The sequence below is a fragment of the Cyprinus carpio genome, chromosome A15, assembly GCF_018340385.1.
Source record: "Cyprinus carpio isolate SPL01 chromosome A15, ASM1834038v1, whole genome shotgun sequence".
Taxonomy (NCBI): domain Eukaryota; kingdom Metazoa; phylum Chordata; class Actinopteri; order Cypriniformes; family Cyprinidae; genus Cyprinus; species Cyprinus carpio.
The window spans coordinates 5,597,793-5,611,143 of NC_056586.1; the positions used below are offsets into that span (position 1 = coordinate 5,597,793).

Sequence of the window (13,351 nt, forward strand, 5' to 3'; positions counted from 1 at the left end):
AGGTTAAGTTTAGTCTCTCAGGAGGACCATCCACACACAGCCAGATGCACAAACACACACCCACGCTCTGTGAACACACGCAGGCGGCAGAGGGCTAACTGTATGAGCACATCCCACGGGACACGTTACAGTGACACTGGAGTACACACCAGCGAGCAAGACAGCTGGGAAATGGCGCCAAAAAGGTTCCCGGTGTGTGTTTTCTCTGTCCTTTCACTCTCTTTTGTGCATGTGCAAATACAAACACACAAAGACAGACCGCAGCCTCTCACGTGACAGCTGCGTCACAATAAAGCAGGCGCAGGTCAACAGATCAATACATCTGAACTTTACATTCAATGAGCGTGGCTGCTTAACTTTTTCTCCAGTACGCCTGCAAAGCAGTACGCAATCACAGACAGAGAAATAAACACACAGAGGCCTCCACTTCTCACACACACTCACTCACACACAGGAGAAGTTGAGGTGCTGAATAGCAGGGGGACACCTGTCACAAAAGCTGCGAGCTCTGGGACGGGGGTCTCATTTCCCTCCTCCTCCTCTCCACTGGAAGGATTAAATATCCAGACCGTTTGTGCGGGACCAACAGATGTCTGCTGCAAATCGGACACAGCCTGGCCTGCGATCTCAGCACACTAAGCCAACAAAACCCCCACGACCTCACACTCCACAGCTTTCTTGTCCACGCACTAAACACGCTCTCAAACACATCTAGTTTAAGCCACTCTCTTGCATATTTCCTTGAATGTTTACTTCACAACCTAGTGAACACGCCTCAAGAACAAGGCTCAGGTGTTTCTACACAAAACGGTGCAATGCACCACAAAAACACACCATCTCAAAGGGGAAAGAAACCACAGACGAAACTGTCTTAAATGCTAAATAAAACAAAAGTGCCACCAAAAGTACCATATACTGCTATATTGTGTTTTTGGACATGATACCATGGCAAAATTATGCAGTTGTTTTTTTACATTTAACATATCAATAAGATTTTTAGTACAATATGGTATTGACAGTCACTCAGCACCATGTATGCTGTTTTGTGGTTTCAAACTCTGAGAGATTATTTATAAGACTCACACCGCGCTGTTGTTATATTTGCTTTATTTATAGATACACGCGCGTTAAAATGTAACGCTGACAGGTAACGTTATATAAACACTCGCGAGCAAGCTGAGGGAAAATGCTCAGTGATATTTTCGCCTCGAGGAAAAAGTTTCACGACCTGACTATTCCCAAAAACCTTCATTTGAAACGATGTTAGAAGGAATGAAGTATTTCTCAGCGAAACGCGACGGTAATCTCGACAGAACCGAGTTTTCGGGGCAGCGGAAATGTGCAAAACTCTGCAAAACAAAACCGACGCACCACAGCTCGACACTTCACGCGTTTCTGAGCTTCGGACGGCAAAAGTACATACTATTATCTGCAGTTTATAAGGGAATATGACGCCGTAATCACTCAATTCAAGAGGGAGAACGTTAAATAGGAGCGCGAGACGTTATCGAATCTGGACGGAACTCTTATTTGTTGATATTATACTTCTTCTTCACGTAAATGTTTACAGCAAACTACATGCTGCGATCAAAAACAACGCTTTGGGGTTTGTTAATTGTTAATAACTCAAACCTAATTATGAAAGTGAATAATAAAAGTAACGTTACTTTGCAGGACACATAAACAATAAACGCAGCTGTCAAAATGTGTCTGTAACGCACTTAATGATTTTCTCCAAGTTAAGCATCTTTTTTTTTAGGCACACATTCGCAGCTTATCTTGAGTAGGTTACGCCGGGACGCGCCTTACCTTGAATTTCGGGCCAAAAAGCGTTGAGCTGCTCTGTCAAAGAGGAAAACAAACAACTCGTGAATGATGAGAACCGCTCGGCGCCGCGCTCACTTCCTGAGTGAAGCTCAACTCCGCACACAAGCTTGGCGGTGGCAGACAGCCGCGGCCTCTGATTGGTCACACCTGCCCGTGACGCCGGGCGCCAGGCGGAAGGTGATTGGCTGTCCTGAGCGAAATGTAAAGCAGGCGTCCAGTGCCGCTTCGCATAAAGGCTGTGTTCTATGCTGGCTAATGAGAGGAATAAAGTAAGTTAAAGGCTTTTAATTAGTGTACGCAGACAATAGAAAACAATGGGAGGTTGTGCGGTGCTGCGCTATTCTGGCGTGGTGCGACTTCGGTTTGCCATCTGGAAGGAATCACATGGTGATGACGTATATTAATGTGACATTTAAATCTTAAATATGTTTGGTGAAAAACAATAAAGACAATATTAAAAAAAAGCTCCGCGAGGACATTTCCCGGTTTGGCTGCAAAGTGGACCGCGACAACTATTGAAAAGTTACTCAATTATTATTGAAACGAGCGAAGGGCGATTTCCTGTGGAAAGTTTTGTTTCTACAGAAGACATCAAAAGCTCATTACCATATTGCACATCATTACACATAACAAAGTGACTGGAAGGAAGGCGTTGTAGCAACAGCTTTACATCCCTAAAATGTGGCTAAAAAAGTTTAGTTGCTTAACAGACATATCCCTAGATCAAATTAACATGAAGCTCAGGCCTATATGGTTTTATAGATCACACTTGTGTGAAATACAGGAGACCAGGGCTTGCTGAAACATTTCTGTGAACACACATTTGCGACTTTACATTTACTGAGTCTGATATATATATACAGTATGCTATTGTTTGTAAGTCTCTTTCTCTATAGATAGATAGAACAGACATATAGATAGATAGATCAATAGATAGATAGATAGAAAACAATTTACATAGAACTAAGCTATAAAATCCAAAATTAAAAATTAAACTCAAAGTGGCGGTTGCTCATTTGAATAAGCAAAACTACAAAACTATGTGCAGATTGGAATTTGATAAGGAAAAACGTCATGACAAGCCCGCCGCAGCACTCAGGGGCCACACCTGCTCTGTGCCCATCTGCACAAGCTGTTTACACAGCCACCATAAATGCATGTCATGACAGTGAAAAAAAAAAAAAAAATACTGTCAGCACTGTCAGTGTACATCTCACATCTTGCAGGAAACTTGAGATAAAACTTTTGGAAATTCAGCTGATTTTAAGATACATTTAACACTTTTTGCACTCAGCTGAATAGCAAGAGCCCGCTGTGAAGTTTATTTGTGTTTCGAAAATGCGGGACTTGAAGAACAGCGAATGAATGATAAGGCAAAACCTCATGGGACGAGTTAACAGCAGTACATCCTCTCACACAGGGCTGGCCCATAATTCATTGTGGAGAGGATTTCCTGTGAAGACGATCATGACACCAAACCCTGATCTTCACAGGGCGTAGACCCTCGATGCTGAGTTGGCTAACAAGTAGCGCCTCTTGAACTTACAGAAGCAAATTCTGAGACTGTTTTCATGTTTTCATTGGTCAGTCAATGACTATTACTGTTTCCAGTAGTATGTTCTTTAGCTCCGTCAGTGATGTGTATACACATTATATATAATGTGACACAGACACCCACACACACTTATGTGTGTATATGTATATTTATACCCTGCTGAATTTCTAACGCATTGCATTCACAGCACAAGCTGCAGACCAGTTTCCTAGAACACTTACAGCAGATGTAAATAAAGAACTTGTGGTTCAAACATGCAGTCTTTTAACTTTTTGACCTGAAACAAAAGAAGAAACAATTGCTGCAAAACATTACATCAGTCACACTGTAAAATATAATAATCTTAATAGAGCAGCAAGAGGAAATGATCAGGGTCAAGTAATCTCGGTGGAGAAAATTAGCACATTTGCCAAATTTAAAGAACATAATGTATGGATATTATGGATATTGCTGTTTTAATGGACAATCATTTTAGTGAATAGTTGAAATTGAATGTGGCAGGTATGTGTAAATTACTTTTATATCCTATATATAATACTTCCAGCTGTATTTACTCAATGCAACTTATAACATCCAAGTGAAAGATCTAACACAGACATGTCAGAAAAGAAAAGAAAAAAAAATACAGAATCACTGAGTTGGAAAAAGGATCACCCCCTTTTGTCAGTATTTTGTTAAACCACCCTTTGCCTTATTGACAGCCTTTAGTCTGTTGGGATTTGTCTCTACTAACTTTGCACATCTAGACTTTGCAATATTTGCCCACTCTTCTTTGCAGAACTGCTCAAGTTCAGTTAAAGGGGTCATATGATATTGCTGAAAAGAACATTATTTTGTACATTTGGTGTAATTAAATGTGTTTATGTGGTTCAAAAAACTATTTTTTTTCCACATACTGTACATTATTGTTTCTCCTCTATGCCCCGCCTTCTGAAACGCATTGATTTTTACAAAGCTCATCGGTCTGAAAAACGAGGTGTGCTCTGATTGGCCAGCTATCCAGTGCATTGTTATTGGCTGAATGCCTCAAGCGTGCGACGGAAATGTTACGCCCCTCACCATACTGTGATGCGTGTCTTGGTCAGAACACCGGCAAGACAAGACAAAAACAATGAAAACCATTACAAACGAGGCAGTTGTTGCATCCAGTGGGAACATAATTACGGATTCTAATGACTTATACTGTGTTTTTACGCGTTGTGTTGCATCGCGCCGTGCAAACATAAAACCATGTCTGCATTTGCTTAGAGAAACGACACACAACAAGCTCTACTCAATTCCAGTCCTCGCGCCCCCCAGCTCTGCATATTTTTCACGTCTCTCTTTGTTAACCCACCTGATTCAGATAACCAGCTCGTTATAAGTGAGCTCTGTTCATGAACTGTGTTCCGATTGACATGGTCCCTACACAGTGTTCATTGTTTCGTACTCCCTGAGCAGGGTAAATCTGTTGAAGTTTACTTCACTTCAGAACATTCATTCACGGATTTGCACTGTGCAACGTCTTCACACACGAGCAAATGTGACATCATATACCTCTGTAAATAAACACAATTTAAATTCACATCTCGCACACTTCAGTGCACTTTGAATGGAACATATACGTTCGCTTTACACTGGAATCATGGCGGAATATCCTGTGATGTCCATTTTGCAGGGCACTTACTTTCGAAAAGAACAAATGTCTGAAGCCATAAGAGAAACATACAAAATGTGCAGACGCGAGGACTGGAATTGAGAACCGCTGGACAACACGCTGCTCAAAATTCACGTTTGAATCATCAGCAGCAAATCCTTTACATATGTAAACGTACTTACAGACTGTAAGTCTGAAGCTCTGGCATTGTAGTCTTCTCTCCCAGGATCAGGAAACAGTCCTCCATAAAATGTGCTGCACACTAAATATTTGGGTTGAACTGTTCTGGAACAGTGTTGTGAATATAACTGATTTCTAGTTGTGTCCTCTTTTGGAAGGCCAAACAAAGTATTTTCGCTTTCATGACGAAACAGTGTCTCCACAACATGGCGCCGGCGGCAACAGCGAGAATCAAAGTTACACCTTCTTTCTTTGCGTGAACATTTGGGAGGTGTTATGCAAATCTTCCCACATTGTGACGTAGACATTTCCTTCTATCCTGACAAGTGCTCCAGTCGCTGCTGCAGAGGAACACCCCATAACAGGAAATCACCAGCTCCATGCTTTACTGGAGGAATGTTGGATGGTGAGCTGAATTTGATTTCTGCCATACATATAGTTTGGTGTTGAGGCCAAATAATTTAATTTTAGTCTCATCTGCCTCAGAATCTTCAAGGTGTGTTTTGGCAAATCTCAGTCTGACTGTATGTGGCTTTTTTCTTGCAACCCTCCCCTATAAGCCACATTTGTGGAGAGTTTGTGATATTGTTGTCACATGCACACAATGATCACTCTTTGTCATAAACTTCTGCAACTGCTTCAGAGTTGCTGTAGGCCTCTTGGTCATCTCTCTGACCAGTTTCCTCTTTCATTCAGTTTAGAGCGACGTCCTGATCCAGGGAGGCTCTGTGTTGTACCAAATACCTTCCACTTCTTAATAATATACTTCACTGTGCTTCTATGCACTGATAAAGCCTTTGACATTTTTTGTATCCATCTCATGACTTGTGCCTGTCCACAATATTATCCCAGAGTTTTTTTTAAAAGTGCCTTGCCACCCATAGTTGATTGTTTGCTTCAGTTGCACTACCAAGGACTACAAATGCTCCAGGAAAGCTCTTTTTATGCTGAGCTAATTGAAATGACCACAGCTGATTACAGTTGCAAGTCAAACGTCTTTGTGTGCCATTGAGAAGATGATCAAGCTACAACTGATTAAGTTTACAAATCATTTTTAGGAGGGGGGTGATCCTTTTTCCAACTCAGTGATTCTTTTTTTTTCTGACATGTTGGTGTTATATCTTTCACTTGGATGTTATAAGTTGATGAGTTGTATGAGTAAATACAGCAGGATAAAACAAGAACTGTTTCCATCTGTCACACAACAGAAGGGAATAGAGGCAGGACTGACAGGCAGGCTGGATAACAAGGTAGAGTCAGGTAGCAGTTCATTAGAGAATGACGAAACCAGACAAATGAGGGAATGTGAAGCTCTAACTTAAATAGGGAGTGCTAATGAGGATTGCCAGGTGTCAGGGATCAAAACTCAGATGATTGGGAATGAACAGGCAGGGCATGAGGATCTGAAGCTGCTGAAGTTGACTCCGTGACAGTACCCCCTCCTCCACAGGTGGCTCCAGATGACCGGGGATGGTCAATCGGGATGACTGGTGTGGAAGTCTGACAGCAAAGAGGGGTCCAGAATATCACTACGAACAACCCAGGATCGTTCCTCATGACCGAATCTCTCCCAATCTATGAAATACTCATGGATGGGCCCCGTTGTCAGGAATCCAGGATGGTGTAGACATGACAGATGTTGTCCTCTGCTGGGTCAACAGGAGGAGGGGGCACATCCTCAGCACCAGATCCTGGGGAAGAAGGAATCAGAAGGTTAGTGTATGGCTTGAGAAGGGATACATGAATGGTGGAGAAGTTGCGATAGTGAGCTGGGAGGTTTAGCCTGTATTTGACCTTGTTGATTTGCCTCTTTAAAAGGGCCAATATTGCGGGGACTCTGCTTCTTGCAAGGGAGCCGAAGATAGTTGTTCCTGGTAGAGAGTCAGATCTTCTGCCCAGGATGGTAACGGGGAGTCGCGGAATGTCTTGCGTCGGTCTGGCCATTGTGTCTTTGGACTGTCCTCTGAAGATGAATGTGAGCTGAGTCCCAAACTCTCTCGCTCTCTTGAAACCAGTGATGGATACCTGGAACATCAGAATGTCCACCTGACCAGGGAAACAGTGGTGGCTGGTAGCTGAGTGTGCACTGGAATGGCATGAGTCCCATGGAGGTTTGACGGAGGGAGTTTTGTGCAAACTCGGCCCAGGGGATGAATCGGCTCCAGCAGTCTTGATGGTTGTGAAGATATGACCACAGATACCTCCCAATTTCTTGACTCTTCTGCTCAGTCTGGTCATTAGACTGTGGGTGAAAGCCAGAGGTTAAGCTGATGGATACACCACAGAGCTGAAAGAAGGAAAGCCAGACACAAGAGTTAAACTGAGGGCTGCGGTCCAAAAATTATTTCCTCTGAGATTCTGAATTGATGGAAGACTTGCTGGAACAAGGTTTCTGCAGTTTCAAAGACAGTTGTCAGATCTTTAAGTGGGATGAGTTTGCACACCTCAGAAAATCAGTCAAAGATGATGAGGACACAGGAGTTGGAGTCAGAAGAAGGAAGGTTGGTGAGGAAGTCAACTCCCAGATGGGACCATGGTCAGTTGGGCAGTGGCAGAGGTTGTAGTTTGCCTTCTAGGAGTCGCCGGAGTACTTTGGAAATGGCACAGACTGAGCATCCTTTTACTAATTGGGAGACCTCTTGGGTGATATTGTGCCACTGCTTCAGTTGCACAATATCGATAGACCACTTGTGGATAGACCACTAGATTGGACTGAAGATTATGTCTGGAGGAAGGATGGGTTCAAGCGGACTGGTATCAGGCGAGAAACGAGAAAGGGCATCTACTTTCTGATTCTTAGAGCCTGGGTAGTAGGTGACAGTAAAATCCAACCGGGTGAAGAAGAAGGCCCATCGGGCCTGACAGGTATTCAGTCTCCTAGCCTCTATAAGGTATTTGATGTTTCGATGATCCATGATCTCGCTGAATGGGTGTTTAGCTCCCTCCAGTCAATGTCACCATTACTCTAAAGCCAACTTGATCACCAGCAGTTCGCGGTTCCCGATGTCATAATTCTGCTCAGCAGGGGATAGTTTCTTAGAGTAGTAGGCACATGGATGGAGAGGAGGAGGCTCACCCTGCCACTGAGAGAACACCACTCCTATTCTGCTGGTGGAGGAATCAACTTCAACTACGAATGGTAAGTTAGGATTGGAATGAATAAGGGTGGGAGTGATACAGAAGGCTTCTTTGAGCTGATGGCATGCGTACATGGTCCAGGACAGAGACTTGGGCCCCTTGCACAGTAGAGAGGTGAGAGGGGAACAGATCTGACTGAAGTTTTTGATGAATCTTCAGTAGAAATTGGCAAATCGCTGAGCTTCTTTAATTGAAGTTGGTTGCGCCCAGCCCTCAACTGCCTGCACTTTCCTCTGGTCCATACAGATACCGTTCCAACTTATGACATAGCCGAGAAAGTTGACATTAGTTGGGTGAAACTAACACTTCTCGAGCATCAGGTTAAGATTTTATTGGCGTAGTTTCCTGAGGACCAGATGTCACAATGTTCAGCTATGTTCTGGAAATAAATGAGGATATCATCGATGTAAACAATGACAAAGCAGTGGAGGAATACCCAGAACACTTAATTCATAAATCCATGAAAAATGTATGGGGAGATGGAGAGCCCATTAGACATGACCAGATATTCGTAGTGCCCCCAGAGTTGTTCCAGTGCGGTTGGGACCAGAGGAAAAGCACTAAAACTTTGCGCAAATTATTTAATAGGATGAATTTGGAATTACCAAGGATGAGATAGAGGGGGGGACTTGAATGGTACCTGAAAAGTGGCAATTTGGTGTCCCTCTGCACCATAATAGAGACACACGGCATTGATGCCCCGCAAGGGAGAGATGGGTTGAGACAAGCTGCATTGGTTCAGGTACAGGAAGGATCGCTAGTTGCTGAGGTGAGCAGAGAGTGCAGCACAAGTAGATCCAACTTGCAGGTGGTTGGCCATTGAGCAATGCGAATGGAGTAATCTATGAAGCCAATGACGTAATCGTAAATTGCCATTTGTTGATGGAAATTTGGATTAATGCCCTGCCGGTAGGCCGGGATGAGCACGGTTTCGTTCTTCCCACTGATGGCAGCCAGGGTGTGAAATTGAAGCGCATAATCACTGACAGATGACTTTCCTTGGTGGAAATGAAAGAGTTGATCCAGCGCTGAGATGGAACTAGCAGTTTGGACGAATACTTCTTTGAAGTGAATAGTAAATGCCGACAGTGCGTGGGTGACCGGCCCATTAGCATCCCAGATGGCACGAGCACTCTGGAGAGCCCATCCGGATAACAGCGAGATGATATACGCTATCTTAGAGCGATGACTGGAGAACAGCTGTGGCTGCATTTAAAAAAAAACAGTGAGCATTGTAGCAGGAAAACACTGCACTCTTCCGCTTTATCGGTGTAAACTGTTGGCCAGGCCATTGGACTGGTGGAGGCAGATGGTGGAGTAATTGAGACCGGTGACTGAAGTGCTTGATGGAGGACCTAAACTAAATCTGTGAAAGGATCTGATGCAGGGTTGTTGTATTTCTGGTGCCTGACTCACGCTGCATTGTTGGTCTGGTCTTCTGTCACACAACAGCAGAGATGAAATAGCAAGAACAGGAGATTTATTCGGCAGGTCTGCAATGAATGAGTGATGAGAGAATGCAGGATACAGAAGAGCTGGAGAATGATGGATGGACAGATGGACTGGCTGGCAGGCTGGATAACAAGGTAGAGTCGGGTAGAAGTTCATTAGAGAACGACAAGTCCAGACAAATGAGGGAGCATGAAGCACTAATTTAAATAAGGTGTGCTAATGAGGATTGCCAGGTGTCAGGGATCAAAACTCTTGAGGCAGGTCATGAGTATCTGGACTATCTTACTATGACTATATTAAATGTATATATATAGGGTGGGTCCAAGCGGACTGTGTGTGTATATACACACACACACTCTGTTTTTATACTCTTTTTTTTTTTTCTGTGATCAACTTTTTATTTTTGTATTAACAAAATAACATCCATTCAAACAAACAAACAAACAGGAAAGGGGGAGCAACACACAAATAATCAATAATTTACAATCTGAAAGAGAAAAAAATATGGTCATTACTTTATATAGTTCAAAATGTTGAAAAAAAAAAAACATTGCCATGCATCAATAGTACCAAGTTTAGCCCCATTAATTCGTGCCGTTGTTGTTTTTATAATGGCCAATGGATTTTTTCCATCTTTTCTTTTTCAGTTATTGTTTTTATATATATATATATATATATATATATATATATATATATATATATATATATATATACAGGGTGCGATTTGCCGGGGGGATGGGGGGGATTTCCCCCTCTCTGGTCTATGCATCCCTGCCTCTGCTGAATAACTTTTATCCCCGGTGGGGATAAAAACATTATGCAAACCCGCTCTGACGTCCAGAGCTGAATCAAATGATTCGCGATCCACGCTTTGAAGTCCCGATCCGAATCAAATGACTCGCGATACGCGCTTTGAAGTCCCGATCCGAATCAAAAGACTCGCGATACGCGATCCGATTGGAGCGCTTCGAAACAGTGAATCATTTTCCGATGCAATGGTTTAACTGATTCGGAGCTTCAAAAGCTCCGTTGTGTTCTTTGCTCGCTTTCTCTATGTAATTTGTTGTTTGAATAACCGTGGACATTAAATCATTACAGTTAATAGGCCTAACGTAGGCTTACAATGTTTTTATTAAACTGAGATCACACTAAATACAATTTCCGTCGTATTAAAAACATTTCATAAAATTTTTCAAAAGCATCCCCCCTCTGTTTTTTTTCACAAATCGCACCCTGTATATATATTTATATATATATATATTTTTTTTTTTATTTAGTTATTGTTCTTTTATTATTGCTCTTTTATTGAAATTGAGTCATGCAGTGACGTATGTGAGAATGATGTGCCATGATGATACATGCTGCTAAACACAAGATAGACGTTATTTGTCACATGCTCTTTGTGGAATATCTACTTTATTTTTTTAGCCTGGTGGCTAGACTTGACTTGGACTTGATACTCTTGCCCAGCAAGTTAGAGCATAAACCATGCTATCACAACACACACATCAGCAGTGAGTTAAAAGAATAGTTCACTTCAAAATGACTGTTTTGTCATCATCTACACACCCTCATTTTAATCCAAATCCCCATGACTTTGAATTCTTTGTGACACAATAGAAGAAATTTTGAAGACAGCCTCGCAATTTGCAGAAGCATCAAGCTTAAAAAAGGCCACAAAACACCATAAATGTATCATAAAGGTGGTCTAAACACCACCCCTTAGATTAAATGTGGATTTCATGGTGTTTATGTAATACATTTTGAATATGTTGAAATGCAAGAGAAGTAACCTCTGAACCTACATTTAACAAACCCTTAGACAATGTTAATGTGCAGTTGCAATAACTTTACAGTTCATGCAACTGTTAGCATTCTGCACCAGAGCAGTGATGAAGAGAGGAAGTGAGAGAAAACGAGACGCTCCTACTTCTGTACAACAGTGCAGAAAAAAGGGTTTGTGTACTACATTAGTCCTAATCAAGTGCAACATATTGCCATGTAAGCGAATATAGAGGCATAAAACAAACAAACAAACAAAAAAAAAACACCTGTGTCCCAATTCCTCATCTTATGTGTCAGAAGTATGAGCTTCAACAAACAGTCTGCAGTAAATACATTCAGATGCAGTTTCTGTCCAACATCTGCAGTGCAGTAATGGATTTACCTTATATTTGATCAAACCGGTTTCTGACATTATTTATCAAAGCATCCTTAATTTAAAGCAAATCCTATTGTGTCTAAGACTTTTGCATATTACGGACCATCAGAAATATAAAATATTAGATGTTTCATATGTGACCAATTGTGGCAAAGCTCTTAAAAAAAGTCTTATTTTGATGATCTGAACTACTGAGGCAGAAATTAGATTTTGGTATATGGCAATGGCACCACATCACTTGTGGATAATAATAATGATAAAACTTTATATAATAGGAAATACTAAGATTACTTGCACTAATACTATCACAATTGGTTGGAGAGTTCCTTTTTTTATCCACAAGGGGTCACTGTGTACCATGATGTGTATAAGATCTTTTTCATTCAGATTCTGACTTCTGCTCAATCTGGTGTCATTATACCGCTGGTATATTAATAAATACATTTAGGATTAAAATAAAAGATGCGTTGGGTCACAAAAACATGTTAGAATCGAAACTAAGCAGTTAAAATGTCTTCAGATTATTTAATAGATTTATATTAAATACAATAATGATTAAAATGCTTCAAATGTTAAAAGTGAATAATAATAACTACTGATCAAAACGTGCTTTAGACTAAAGCTAATCAAATAATCCACTTTTTTTCTTCTCCACACAAAATGTATTGTGTTTGAAAATGTATAAACAGAAATGCAATATTTTTGCAGAACTACAGTATTTGAGTGGAGAAGCCCGTCATGCTTTATCACGCTTAACCCTCGGGAGGGACGGCCACTTGTCTCAGGAGCTGACAATAAGCTGTAACTCAATAACAATATCCCGCCCTCGTGAGGATACGCTGTTCTCTGAAGATCTGATACGTTTGCTTGATGATAACAGAAACACGAACGAGCCGCGTGTACGCGCCTCACGGCTGCTGTGCTTGAGGTTTAACTTTACTGTACCTAAATACAAAACAACCAGACAAACATGTTGGAAATATATTTTAATACACAAAATCTTTAACAACAAACACCACCAATTCTATGGATTTAAAATATGTTTTCAGTTCTAATTAAGAAACTGAGGCTGGTTCACACTTTTAAACACCACATATGAAATTCATATTTACATATCAGACATTAACAGCACACAACACTGATCATCCTTTGTATGACTATCAAAGGAAATCTTCTATTTCACAGTGATACAAAATCATGTTTGAAGACATCCAAAGTCTTTCATTTAAGCAATATTTCTTTTTCATTAGCTTCTCTTGCACTTGAGATTTAAATGCAGAAGCTTTTTTAGAACCCCACTTTATTTCATTCTGTTTATTATTATTATTTTTATATTTATAGTACTTTTCTCTGTGAGAAGGCGATTCCTGGAAAACTTTTAAGGCAGGCCCTGATGAAAAAA

At 41.3% G+C, this 13,351-nt stretch overlaps 1 protein-coding gene across 2 annotated transcripts in view; it reads right to left on the reverse strand.

The window, feature by feature from the left end:
• LOC109074109 (transcription factor Dp-2-like) overlaps nucleotides 1–1,944 on the reverse strand; it is a 48,447-nt gene extending 46,503 nt beyond the window's left edge. The window contains exon 1 of one of the 2 annotated variants that reach the window (XM_042770841.1): nucleotides 1,810–1,944. The gene's annotated coding sequence lies outside the window, so the exon portion shown is untranslated. The remainder of the gene's footprint in view (nucleotides 1–1,809) is intronic. The other variant, XM_042770842.1, reaches the window with a different exon arrangement.
• Between the last annotated feature and the right edge of the window lie 11,407 nt (nucleotides 1,945–13,351).